Source organism: Apteryx mantelli, chromosome 2, assembly GCF_036417845.1.
Source record: "Apteryx mantelli isolate bAptMan1 chromosome 2, bAptMan1.hap1, whole genome shotgun sequence".
Classification (NCBI taxonomy): Eukaryota; Metazoa; Chordata; class Aves; order Apterygiformes; family Apterygidae; genus Apteryx; species Apteryx mantelli.
In genome coordinates, this window is record NC_089979.1 from 151074 (window position 1) to 164418 (window position 13345).

Consider the following 13345-nt stretch of genomic DNA (forward strand, 5'->3'; position numbering starts at 1 on the left):
GGGGAACCGTGAGGTAAGGGCAAACACGTACAGTTGCTATGAAGTAGTTACTCTAATCACACTTTAGCATACAATATTTTTGTGTGCACCTATGGCTTTTAAAATAGCATTTAAAATAGCAGCTTTCGAGCATAAATTACTGGCATGGCTTTTCCTCACATAAACCCTGCTGATTTAGATCAAAATCCTCCAGAAAGATTATATTTTTTCCCAATCCCATTCTCTACTGTATACTGTACTTTGCACTCCTGTGTATTATCTTCTTTAGTACTAAATAACTGTAATGTAAAAGCCCCTCTCAAGATCTTTGTGCTCCACCTGCCATTTACGCCTATCAATTTAAGTGTTTTCTTTCCGGCCTCTTTAAATAAAGGGTCACAAAATTCTCTGTCTCTCCAGGCTTCATTCTCATTAACTGTGTCTGAAACCTCACTTTGCTGTGTGTTTCTGAAATAGTACGACCAAAAGAGAACAGAATGTAATATCGGCTGTATGGGGTCAGATCAAAGGTCCATCAAGCCCAGAATCCTGCCTCCACCAAGGACTGAGAGCAGATGATGTGGAAAACATACAGGAACAGGCCAAGCATTTATGATGCTTCACCAGCTTCTCTAACCCAGTTTTTAGGTACTTGAGGCTCAAGAACTTCCTGAGCCAGGTATGTGTGTAGATAGCTTCAGTGGATTTTGGTTTCATGAACTCATTCAGAGTTTCCCTAAACCCATATAAAATTTCAGCATCCACAACATCTAGAGGCAAGGAGTTCCACAGCTCAGCTATACAGTAGATGAAGTACAGTCTCCTTTTCTTTTGAATCTGCCACTTGTTCCCTATTTTTTGCTTTGGATAGAAGAATCAATATGTATTGCTCCTCATCATGCCACTGATTTTATACATCCCTGTCAAATCTCCTTTCAATCATCTCTTTTCTAGATGGAGGACCCTAACCTTCTCCATCACCTCTTATATGGAAACTGCTCTATGTCTTTGATGATCCTCTAGTCTATTCTCACCTCTGAATTTGTTTCACTCCTACTATATCCTGTTTTGAGATGGTGGGGCTGGAACTGCAAGATGAAGGTGAAACATGGATTAATATACAGTAGTATAATGTTTTATACTCTATTCCTTTCCTAATATTAGGTTTGCTTTTGACTACTATAGAACAATGAGCATCCTGCTGATTTACAAGATAGCATTACTATGCTTTGATTTTTGCTTTTAGCCCTGCTGTCACTGAACTGTCCCCAGTGACCACCAATTAATTTTTCTGAAATCTGAGAGTTCGGCTATAGGCAAACAGCCTTGCTGGTGTGGTTACAGTTACAGTAAAAGACTCTAATCAAGAGTCATGATACCATTGTGTCAGATGAGGTACCAGCAATTATTAAATTGGGTTTTTACTTAAAAAGGTCTCATAATGAAGGCTGCATTAGATGCTAAATGAATTAAAGAGAAAAATGAGCTGAGGAGTGAAAAGGAACAACTGGGAGATGTGCAAATTTAGCACTGTGCATATAATCAGTGGTGCAATTAAGTGGGTTATAGCCACTGTACTATAACTATCTTCTAAAGGGAGACTGAAGAGCAAATTTTTGATGGAGTTTCCCAACACAAGGAGAAGCATAGGGGAAACATCACCTGAAAGACAGGTGAAGTAACTGGCATCAGGCAGAGAGAGGTTTGGTCTGATAAGGCATGTCATGCTGCACCATGAAGAGCACATAGAACAAGCCAAAGTATTTGTGAACCTATTTTTACAGGGATTCCAGACCACCCTTCACTTATCATTTCAGACCAGTTGCCACACTGGCTCCCATCTCTGCCATACAAGTGCTGCAGTATTTCGCATTTACTATCCCTCTGATTTTGCAGTCACTCAGAACTGGTATTTCATAGAGGGCAAAAAAAAACATTGATTCACAGTGCCATCTCCCCACTTGTTCTAGAAGGCTCTTAGAATTATTTGTCGTTTCATGCAGTTCTCTGCTATCCTAAACAATCACTTCATAAAATCAGGCTCATAAATTTGTAAGTACCAAAAGCACCAGTCATAAATCAGAATCTTATCACATTAGGAAATGAACAACCAAAACTACAAAATTCAGCTCCTTCCGAGGAGATCTGCCCTCTAAGTATAATATAAGGGACAACAATGAACACAGACAGATATAGAGAGGACGGTGTAAAGAAACAGGCATTCAGCCCATTAGCTTCTTAGAAGTTATTTGTTAGCGTGTTAATACGGGACGGTTGTTTTTGTTCAGGAGGAAGCTGAAGAAGAACAAAAAGAAGGAAGGCTTTGTAGCTGTTTACAAGTAACTCCTCCCATGCTTAGGGGCAGCGGATAAAGGAGAGAGCACGAAGGAGCTTGTTGAAAACGTAACAAGTAGGAGATGAAGGCTGATATACCGGGCTGATGAGAAGCAAGAAGAAGCGAAAGTCTCTTGGCAGTGAAGGTCTCCCTCACCCATCCGCTTGGGCCTTCCCAAAGAGACGGGGTTGGTTGCTGCTGTGCCAGTGCACCTCTGTGCAAGGACGACTAACACAGTCGCTCCTCTACTCAGCCAAAAAATGTTGGCAGGGGAGAAACAGGAGAGAAAAGAGCACGAAGCTGTCCCTGGGCAATTACCAAGAGCTTTTTCTGAGCAGGGAGTCTCCTAGGGAAAATTCCCTTTGGCTTGGCTTGAGGCCTGGTTCTGTTCACATTGGTGTAACTGGGAGTGACTTTACTTGGTTTGATATTTATCTCAAGCATTCAGTTTTGTGACTGACAAAAGCTATCAGACCAAAGAATGTTGCTCTCTTAATACTAAAAAAAGTAAGAGGTGATGTGATCACAGATGACAAATATCTGTGCACAGAAAAATGTTCAATCATAAGGAATTTTTTTATCTAGGTGGAGCATAGCAAAGTAACTGACAGACGAAACTAGATGTAAAAATTTTCCCTCTATCTCTAGACTAACAATAAGAGCAGATATTGGAATAAATTATGGACCTGTTGGATTGTGCTTCATTTGCTGCCCTTCCATATTATGTTCCATTTCAATGGAGCTGAATTGTTTTTTTTCAGAAAGAGTGACACGAAATTCTAGTCTGAGCTATGCTGACTGGATGATTATCATGTTCCCACAAAGCCTAATAGATTAAAAAAAAAATAGGAGCTGCATTTCTCTTAATTCTCCTCTGTCCCAGGTGTGAATCAAGTGTGATCTTCCTTCAAGCTGATCGACTATATTTTTCCAGTCCAAGCACAAGGAAAACCAGCTCAATGTTTCCTTCTTCTCTCGCTGCTGCTGCCTGCTGCCAGCCCCTGCTGATGTCTCAGCACCTCAGGCTGGCTCTATCTTCCTGCCCAGTGCTGACTCCGGTGCTTGTTGTTACGTGTTTTGCCGGCACAGCGAGTTCCCAGCCTGCCTCTCTCAACCGATCACTTCCCTGGCTGGACCTGCTTCTCTGCTTCAAGACACTCCCAAAAGCTGAGGCCTTCATAGTGCTGTATGCACCAGCAGAGGGAACTGCCCGAGAAGCAGCAAAGGCTGTATAAACCCCTCCGGAAAGGGATAGTCAGATGCGATCTCTGCCTGAGACCCCACGCTCATGTGCAAGGCTTAAGCCCAATTTGCTGGGCTTAAGCATCTTGTCTTTTCATTGCCCTGGATACCAGCAAGAAGAGAAAGGCAGCAGCGAGAAGAACTAATTTAGCCTGCTGTACTCCACACACAGCCACAAAACCCTTCTGTGCCATGAACGTGTGTGGGACTGCCAAACTCAAAGCGATCTGACAGTCAGAGAAGTAGAAAAAGGTATACCCTGGAGAAAAATGTAAAGCAGTGATTTCCAACCTGTGGTCCAGCAGGCAGGAGTGAATGGGCCACAGGTGGTCCACATAGCCATGTTAAACGATGTCCCTTACATCTCTTTATGGTGGGCTGTGAAAAATTTTCAGGTTTCCAAAATTTCTGGAGTCACCAAAGTTCAGAAGCCAATGATTTAAAAAATTACATTTGACAAAGTAGAAAAGTTGGTATGAGAACAGCTTGCTAATATTCTGGAAGCATCGACTTTAGGAGACAACAGTAATGCTAAAGGTAAAACTACTTGGACAGACATTGTGATGATAAAAGGAAAAACGTGGGATGGAAAATGTGAGTTGCTCTCAAGAAAATGCTGTACTAGGGCTTAAGGTGGGCTTTTTAACTCCACTTTGTGCGATAGAGAGCCTGCCAGTGCTTTCTAACCGTGCTGCAGCAGGCTGAATAACCTATATTAATTGTGACAGCTATGCTCATCTTTTCCAGAAGCTGCTCCTACTTGTGCTAGCTTTCTCTATTAAAGATTTAACTTCTACGGACAGAGGATCTCTCAATTTAAGGCCTCTTACTTGCCAGTCTCACAGCCATGTGTATGTAGCACTTTTAGCTCACAAGCATACCCCAGAATTTCCTGATTAGCCATAACACATTGCCATGGAGATTCTACAAGAGCTATGGCAAAGGATGCTGGACCGCACCGGAGACTCCAATGCATTCCTATTAGGTGCTGTTCTAATTAAGGCTCAGACATGTTCCCCAAACAGTCTAGTGAAATGTGGGTGCTATTCTGAATTAGGCTCTTTCTCAGCCACAACTGTGTCTGCTAAGTCCTCATGGCAATTACTTTTCCCCTTTTGATCTTCCTTTCTGTACTTTCTGCTGAAGTCTGTGTTCTCTGTTCTTGAACTGTATCTAGGCTCAAAACCTCCCTGTGTTACCATTAACATTTCTGTGTGGAAGATGAAAATATGGAATTTGTTTTTCCTGTTACAATGCCATGTAAACAACCCAGAGCTTTCTCTTCTGGTCATCTGACCAGCCTCTATTGATCACCCTAAGTTAGAGCATCTGAGTGAAGGTGGTTTTGCACGAATCACAGCCATCATTTTAAAAAAGGATATATCTGCCTGCTGTAGTCTAGGATTTTCCTTCTGTCTGAAGTCATGGTCATCAGATCAGAAATTGCTTGAAATCATTTAATCAATTCAGTCACTGAGCATCCAGAGATTACAATTTTATCTTCCATATTACGTGCATTTGCCAGCTCACCCCATGAACTGGCATAATAAACTCTTGGTCCAAGGTGAGTAGTGAATGTACTGAATGCTATAGGCGTGCAGCAGAGCAGAACTGGGACCCTAGTCAGCCCATCAGAACCCCTGCTGGACTCCCACTCACCTCTGCTTTTTAGTCAGTGCAAAGGATCCTGCAAAATATTCCTTGCTGGAGAATCAGGAAATTAGCCAGACATTTAGAATGTCCAGGGATCTTCCTACAGGCCAGAGGAAGAGAAAAGTAGCAGAAAAATTACATGTCGTAATTTTCCTTGTGAAGTGGTTGTTGAGACAGCATGTCAATCTTAACTGTCTTATGCAATAAAGAGTATGCAGTGGCATGTGTAAATCCAGGATGCAGAGAGCCACTAGGGCAAACCCCGACGTTTACAGCTAGTTACCTTCTGCACACTGAGACAAACTGAAAACTGGAGAAATTAGATTCTGCATGCAAAAGGGGCCTCTACAGAAAGCACATTACCTAAAGAGACAGCAACGTTCATGCAAAGCTTACCCCATTTCAATCAATCCCCTTCATTGGATTTATATCTACTAAAAAGCAGACATAAGGAAGTCCACAACAGAACTGCAAGAAAAGGTCCACCAGTGTAAGGTATAGTTTGCAGAAGGAGATTCCCCACAGCATGGTGCCATTGGCCTTTTACTCCCCCCTCCACCCCCCCCCAACTGGATTGCAGAAATCCACTCATGAAACTCCTTCATTAGGGCTATGATAATCCTGCCAAATGGGGTCTGATAAGCAGTTCAAAAGTGTTCCATTTACCCATAAAATACAAAGAAGTCCAGTTCTGCAAGAATTTGAGGTGGATTTTAGTTGCTTAGAAAGCTGTGACTACATGAAAAATGAGGTATAGAACACAGGTGCCTCTGTCCTGAGCCATGACACTGCCCTGGCACCATCGTACCAGACTGTGGTGTGTGACATGTTCATTTTTTCCTTTGACATGCAATTTTCCCTACAACAACACAGTGACTGTAACTTTTTTTTCCACCAAATATCACCATTTCCCCTGCCAGGTGACAGCAAATACAGCTCTTAGCTTCTCAAATACAATTCTCTAAAGCCCCTCAGATAAAGGGGAGCACACAGAAAAAAAAACTCTTTCCCCACACTGAAGTCCTTCTGTAGACCTGTAACACGGTGAAGGCATGCTATGGTATTTCTGTCTGCTTGCTCTTTTACTCCTTGTCCAATGAATACACTTATTATTGTAGGCTGTGCAAAGGAATCCACGGCCACCAGTGTTCTGCACTGTATTTGTCACTACTCTGCTTTGGGGCTAGTTTGTTGTTTAGAATTGTTACTCATTTATTTTTGGCCTCTATCACAGCTGAGCTTACTGCAACTTTCATGAATTAAATGTTTTCAGCAGAAGAATGTCACTGTAGGTACTGCCGTTCCTCTCCAAGCACCTCCTCCCCTTCTAACTGTTTTAGAAAATTGAGAACCTTGGTCCTCAGGCCAGACAAAAGCCATAATTGAACTCCGTTGACCTTAATCAATTTAGAGTGCCAGGAACACAAGACCTTCCCCTTCCTCTCTGTGCACACACTGAATCTAAGCTCTGTCAAGCAGGCTCATATCTGTGGAAAAAAGTTAGCGAGCATATGTGCGTGTGCCTGTGCATGCATGTGTCCATATGCATCTGTCTGTGCCTTTGCATGTACGTGCACGAATGTGTGTGTCGCTGCTTGCAGGGCATGCCAGCAGGGAGCTACACACCCATGCATGGGGAGCGAGGTCAAAGCAAGTAAAGGAGCAGTGGGCCTCAGCAGCTGCTTCTTGTCTCCTTGCCTACCTCACGCCTTGGCCTTTCCAGACCTGCCACCAGTGAAGTCCTCCTTGTCCCAACCTCCCGAGCAGACGTCCCTACAGCGTTTCCTACTCAAGGAGAAGGCCGGCTCGGGCTCTAACTTGGGAAACAGAGTCAGGCTTTCTGATCTCCTCCCAAGGACAGGGATAAGTTAGGAAATATCCGCTCCTCGGGGCTTTTTCAAAGGGGATGGGACACAAGTCTGGTGAAGTGCTCACGGAGCGGTTCTGCTCAGGCTACCCGAGGACTGAGAGGTCTCTTCCCCTCCAGCCACGATGCCTGCCATCTCTGCTGCCACATGCACCCTCCGCCCTTGCCTCTGCCGTCTCCTCCTGGGACTCCCTGTCACACCAGGGCAGTCACAGCACGGCTGGCAGCTCCGGCTGCCGGAGCCCTTCCTCCTCGCAGCAGCCATCTCCTGCCTCAGACCGCTTGCGGAGTCCCTGCCCCGGACCCCGAGCACCCAGCCCTGCGCGGAGGGGCAGGACGGGGCCTCCCCAGCCCCTGCCTGCTGCCCCAGGTGGCGACTCACGTACCCCAGGAGGTGCCTGCACGTCTCCTACCTTCCCCGGTGAGCCAGGGCAGGTGGCGGGTCGCGCTCTCCGGCTCTCGGCTCCCCTGGACGTGCCTGCAGCCTGATTCACAGGCACCTCCGAGCCAGCGAGAATCAAGCTCCACCCAGGGCAGAGGGTGAGTAAGAGCGAGAGAAAGGCAAACTCTGGAGAGTTATTCCCTCCCCAGGATTGCAGGGGAGCGAAAGATAAGGGCTGCGCATTCCTGAGCCGCAGGCTGCCTCTCCCTTCCCGTCTGCTCCGAGCCTGTCAGACCAGCTCGGGCCTGGCTCGGGAGCAGGCCAGGGAGCGCCGGCTCGGCGCTGCCGGCGGGGCACCAACCCCACTGCAGGCCCCAGTCTAGGCCCAGCCGCAGCGCGGCGCAGCAGCCGCCTCGGGAGCGAGGCGTGGGCTCGGCGGGGGCTCTGGGGTCTGCTCTGGCGAGGCTCTGCCTGCAGCTGGGCCTGGAGAACCGTGCGGCGGCACCATGGCGGTGGGAGCGTCTGGGGGGCGCGGGGCCCAGGGCCTCCCTCTCGCACGAGGCGAGGCGGCGGGCACCTGCGGGTGCCGCACGGCCGGTGCCGCCGTTTCCCCGCTCCCCCCCGCGGACCGTCGCTCGCTGACGGAGGGGGGTCGGGCTGGAACCGAGGGAGCAGGGCCTCGCCGCTGGCACAGGCAGAGAAGGGTTAAGCGAGATTCCCCGCAGCCCCGGGCGTGGCAGCTCCTGTTATTTCACCTTTCGTGTTCTATCTTATGCAGCCTGGCAGCCGCGGCGGCTGGTGGCTGGTGTGCCGGGCGGTGCCCGGACGGCTGCGAGGGCGCGGCGGGAGGCGGCTCCGCGGGCGGCGGCCGTGACTCAGGCCCGCGCAGCCTGCTCCCGGCGGGCCCACACGGGCGCCATGTTAGGGACGCGGCGGGGGCCGTGCTGCCGCCTGCTGGGCCGCGGCTGCCCTGCCTCCGCGGCCTCGGCATGGCTCATTGCGATCGCCTGCAGCTGGAAGTTGCACAGGCAACGAGGAAGGACCCCGCAGCAGGAGGGTGTGGAGGAAGGAGACCAGGCGTTTGGTGGCCAAGGGATAAGCGCACGGGAAGACCGGGCACACGCGCGGCAGCCTGAGCGTGTAGTGAAGGTGCGCGCACACGACAGCTCGTGCAGGCCCATGCACCCTATAACCTGCACTCCCGAGCAGCGCTTCCTGCCGTATATTCATGTACCTGGATGATAATTTAGTATATGCATTATAAAATGTAGCTTAATATTAAGGTGCCAAGGTGGGGGTTCCTCAGAATTTGGAAAATACCACATTAAGGTTGTCTGAGGGTCATGAATCTGTTGTCTCTCTTTTCTGCCCAAATGTATATGCATCATGTAACAGCTTTCAATTATATATTTGTGGAGTATTTTCTCTGTAAGAACTTGTTTCACTAAGCGCAAACAGTGGAGAGTACCAACTGAGGAGGTAACTAGTCGACATATTGCTTTTAATCATCCTTTACTGTGCTGCCCTGGGAATTATTCAGCACATGCTATTTAAACACCACACTGAATAGAGTTGTTAACTTCCATGTAGGTGTTGCCATGCTGTTCATCAGGATACTGCTGGACTGCTTCGCAAATATTAATTAACTTTTCAGTACTCAATTGGGCTGTGATGGTGTGATTATCCCTATTTTGAAGAAAAGAAACTGGAGCAGGGATATTAAATTAAAAATGGCACACTCACTTTCAATGCTTAGTTCAAGATTTCAGTAATCACACCTTTTAGAGTCTCTAGCAGGTGGGGATATAAGCAATGCAGACTGGACGGCCATATATACAGATAGACCATCTTAATTCCGTCATTGCCCAGTCTTTCAGTGATTTCAGCTTCAAGTATCTGCTTTCCAGTAGCACATTATTGTGTGACTAATTCTCTACTGTGTCTTGTTCTTTTCTCTTCGTCTCCTCATGGCTATAATTGCGTATGTCCTAGAATATTTTCTTTGATTGGGTTTTTATGTTCTGTTCTTGTTTACAATGTGGAGGTTGCTAAATCTGTTAGAAAATGCAAGATCAAAGAAGTGTGTTTTGAACTATAACTAGGTATAAGCAAATTTGTACTTTGATAGAAAGTTCTGTTGTGCCACTGGGATGGTTATGGCATCCTCTATCACAAGCTAGAATATCAGGTGATTTTTTGTATGTTCTGTGTGCACACCTGGAAGATAAGAAACACAACTTAGAATTTGGTGTATATCCAAAGAGAAGACAGTACAAAGAGTATTTGGCTAGTTTGATGTTCTTGTGGTTAACACGTATTCTGTGAAGTTAGTCTCTAAGGCCTGATTGGTTCATGCAGTTGTTCAAAAGCCTGAATAATTGTGGTCAAGTCATCATCCACTGGGATGGGATGGAATCCTCTAGATAATCAAACACAGGAGAAAGTATTAGTCATTGTTGCTGTTACCTGAGAGTCTAACTTCAGAAACAAATCATAGAATACAGTCATACAATAATTTAGGTTGGAAGGGACTTCTGGGAGTCATCTGATCTGATGCCTCCACTCAATGCAGAAGCAGTTAGGTCAAGTTGCTCAAGGCCATGACTCGTTGGGTTTTGAGTATCTCCAAGGATGAAGAATCCACAGCCTCTTTGGGCTCCTGTTCCACTGCTTGACCACCCTCATGGTGCTTTTTTTTTTTTCTAAGCTCTAATTAGAATTTCCTTTATTGCAGCTTATGTCCGAGAGTGTGATAATATGTCTAAACTACACTGACTGCTCCAGTTGTAGGTGTGTACCTTCAGCCAAGGAAGTGTACAGGTGATAGAAAGCTTTCCAAAATATCACAGAATGGTTGAGGTTGGAAGGGACCTTTAAAGATCATCTAGTCCAATCCCCCTGCTCAAGCAGGGTCACCTAGAGCACGTTGCCCAGGACCCTGTCCACACGGCTTTTGAATAGCTCCAAGGAAGGAGACTCCACAACCTCTCTGGGCAACCTGTTCCAGTGCTCTGTCACCCTCGCAGTGAAGAAGTTTTTCCTCATGTTCAGATGGAACTTCCTGTGTTGCAGTTTGTGCCCGTTGCCTCGCGTCCTGTCACTGGGCACCACTGAAATGAGCCTGGCCCTATCCTCTTGACACCCTCCCTTCAGATACTTGTACATGGTGATAAGATCCCCCCTCAGGCTTCTCTTCTGCAGGCTGAAGAATCCCAGCTCTCTCAGCCTTTCCTCATATGAGAGATGCTCCAGCCCCTTCACTATCTTAGCAGCCCTCCGCTGGACTCACTCCAGTAGCTCCATGTCTCTCTTGTACTGGGCAGCCCAGAACTGGACACAGTAGTGCAGATGGGGCCTCACCAGGGCTGAGTAGAGGGGAAGCATCACCTCCCTCCACCTGCTGGCAACGCTCTTCCTAATGCAGCCCAGGATACCATTGGCCTTCTTGGCCACAAGGGCACATTGCTGGCTCATGCTTAACTTGGTGTCCACCAGCACTCCCAGGTCCTTCTCCGCAGAGCTGCTTTCCAGCAGGTCAGCCCCCAACCTGTCCTGGTGCATGGGGTTATTCCTCCCCAGGTGCAGGACCCTGCACTTCCCTTTGTTGAGCTTCATGAGGTTCCTCCCTGCCCATCTCTCCAGCCTCTCAAGGTCCCTCTGACTGGCAGTACAGCCTTCTGGTGTATCAGCCACTCCTCCCAGTTTTGTATCGTCAGCAAACTTGCTGAGGGTGCACTCTGTCCCTTCATCCAGGTCACTGATGAATAAGTGGAACAAGACTGGACCCAGTATTGACCCCTGGGGGACACCGCTAGCTACAGGACTCCAGCTAGACTGTGCCCCGCTGATCACAACCCTCTGAGCTCTGCCATTCAGCCACTTCTCTAGCCACCTCACTGTCCACTCATCTCACCTGCACTTCCTGAGCTTGCCTATGAGGATGTTACGGGAGACAGTGTCAAAAGCCTTGCTGAAGTCAAGGTAGACAACATCCACTGCTCTCCCCTCATCTACCCAGCCACTCATTCCATCATAGAAGGCTATCAGATTGGTTAGGCATGATTTCCCCTTTGTGAATCCATGCTGACTACTCCCGATCACCTTCTTATCCTTCACATGCTTAGAGATGGTGTCCAGGATGAGCTGTTCCATCACCTTTTCCAGGGATTAAGGTAGCCTGTAGTTCCCTGGGTCCTCCTCCTTGCCCTTTTTGAAGACTGGAGTGACATTTGCTTTCTTCCAGTCTTCAGGCACCTCTCCTGTCCTCCATGACCTTTCAAATATGATCGAGAGTGGCCTAGCAATGACATCTGCCAGCTTCCTCAGCACTCGAGGGTGCATCCCATCAGGGCCCATGGACTTGTGGATGTCAAGTTTGCCTAAATGATCTCTAACCCGATCTTCCTCCACCACGGGAAAGTCTTCCTTTCTTCAGACTTTCTCCCTGGTCTCCAGGGTCTGGGATTCCTGAGGGCTGGCCTTAGCAGTAAAGACTGAAGCAAAGAAGGCATTCAGTAACTCTGCCTTCTCTGTATCCTTCATCACCAGGGCTCATTCAGTAGCTGGCCTACATTTTTCCTAGTCTTCCTTTTGTTGCTGATGTATTTAAAGAAGCCCTTCTTGCTGTCCTTGACATCTCTTGCCAGATTCAATTCCAAATGGGCCTTGGCCTTCCTAGTTGCATCCCTGCATACTCTGATGACGTCCCTATATTTGTCCCAAGTGGTCTGTCCCTGCTTCCACTTTCTGTACACTTCCTTCTTCTGTTTGAGTTTTGCCAGGAGCTCCTTGCTCATCCATGCAGTTCTCCTGCCCGCTTTGCTTGACTTCCTGCTCATTGGGATGGACTGTTCTTGAGCTTGGAGGAGATGATCTTTGAATATTAACCAGCTGTCTTGAACCCCTCTTCCTTCTAGGGCTCTATCCCATGGGATTCTTCCAAAAAGGTCCCTAGAGAGGCCAAAGTTTGCTCTCCTGAAGTCCAGGGCTGTGATCCTACTTTTTGCCCTGCTTCCACCTCACAGGATCCTGAACTCCACCATCTCATGGTCACTGCAGCCAAGGCTGTCCCCGACCTTCACCTCTCCAACCAGCCCTTCCTTGTTTGTTAGTACAAGGTCCAGCAGTGCACCTCTCCTCTTTGGCTCCTCCATCACATGTTTCAGAAAGTTATCATCAGTGCTCTCCAGGAACCTCCTGGATTGCTGTGCCTTGCTGGGTTGTTCCTCCAGCAAATAGCAGAGTGGTTAAAGTCCACGATGAGAACCAGGGCCTGTGATCGTGAGGCTACTTCCAGGTGTCTGTAGAAGGCCTCATCTACTGCTTCTTCCTGATCAGGTGGCCTGTAGCAAACACCCACAACAGTGTCACCCATGTTAATCTAACCCTTAATCCTTACCCCTAAGCTCTTGACCTGCTCATTGTCCACCCCTAGGCAGAGCTCAATACATTTCAGTTGCTCCCTCACATAAAGGACGACTCCTCCTCCTTGCCTTCCTGGCCTGTCCTTCCTAAAGAGCATGTAGCCATCCATGGCAGCATTCCAGTCATGTGAGCTATCCCATCATGTCTCTGTAATCGGAGTGAGATCGTAGCCCTGCACATGCACACAGATCTCTAATTCTTCCTGTTTATTCCCCATGCTGCATGCATTTGTGTACAGGCACTTCAGAGAGGTATTCAAGCATGCTGATTTCCCAGAAGTGCAAGAGGTTTCCCCATAGTTTTGTCTTGTAGGCACTTCCTTGCCTGCATCAAATGCTTGAGGTATCCCCACTTGAGCCCTGTTTTGCTGACTGCATGCTCTCTGTAACTCTCTCCTTTCCCCATCTTTCCTAGTTTAAAGCCCTCCTTAACACGTTGGCCAGCCTGTTGGCAAGGACATGTG

General features: G+C 47.7%; 1 protein-coding gene across 1 annotated transcript in view; it reads right to left on the minus strand.

Moving 5' to 3' along the window:
• FAM83H (family with sequence similarity 83 member H) overlaps nucleotides 1-5641 on the minus strand; it is a 28206-nt gene extending 22565 nt beyond the window's left edge. Inside the window, exon 1 of the mRNA XM_013939589.2 lies at nucleotides 5606-5641. The gene's annotated coding sequence lies outside the window, so the exon portion shown is untranslated. The remainder of the gene's footprint in view (nucleotides 1-5605) is intronic.
• Between the last annotated feature and the right edge of the window lie 7704 nt (nucleotides 5642-13345).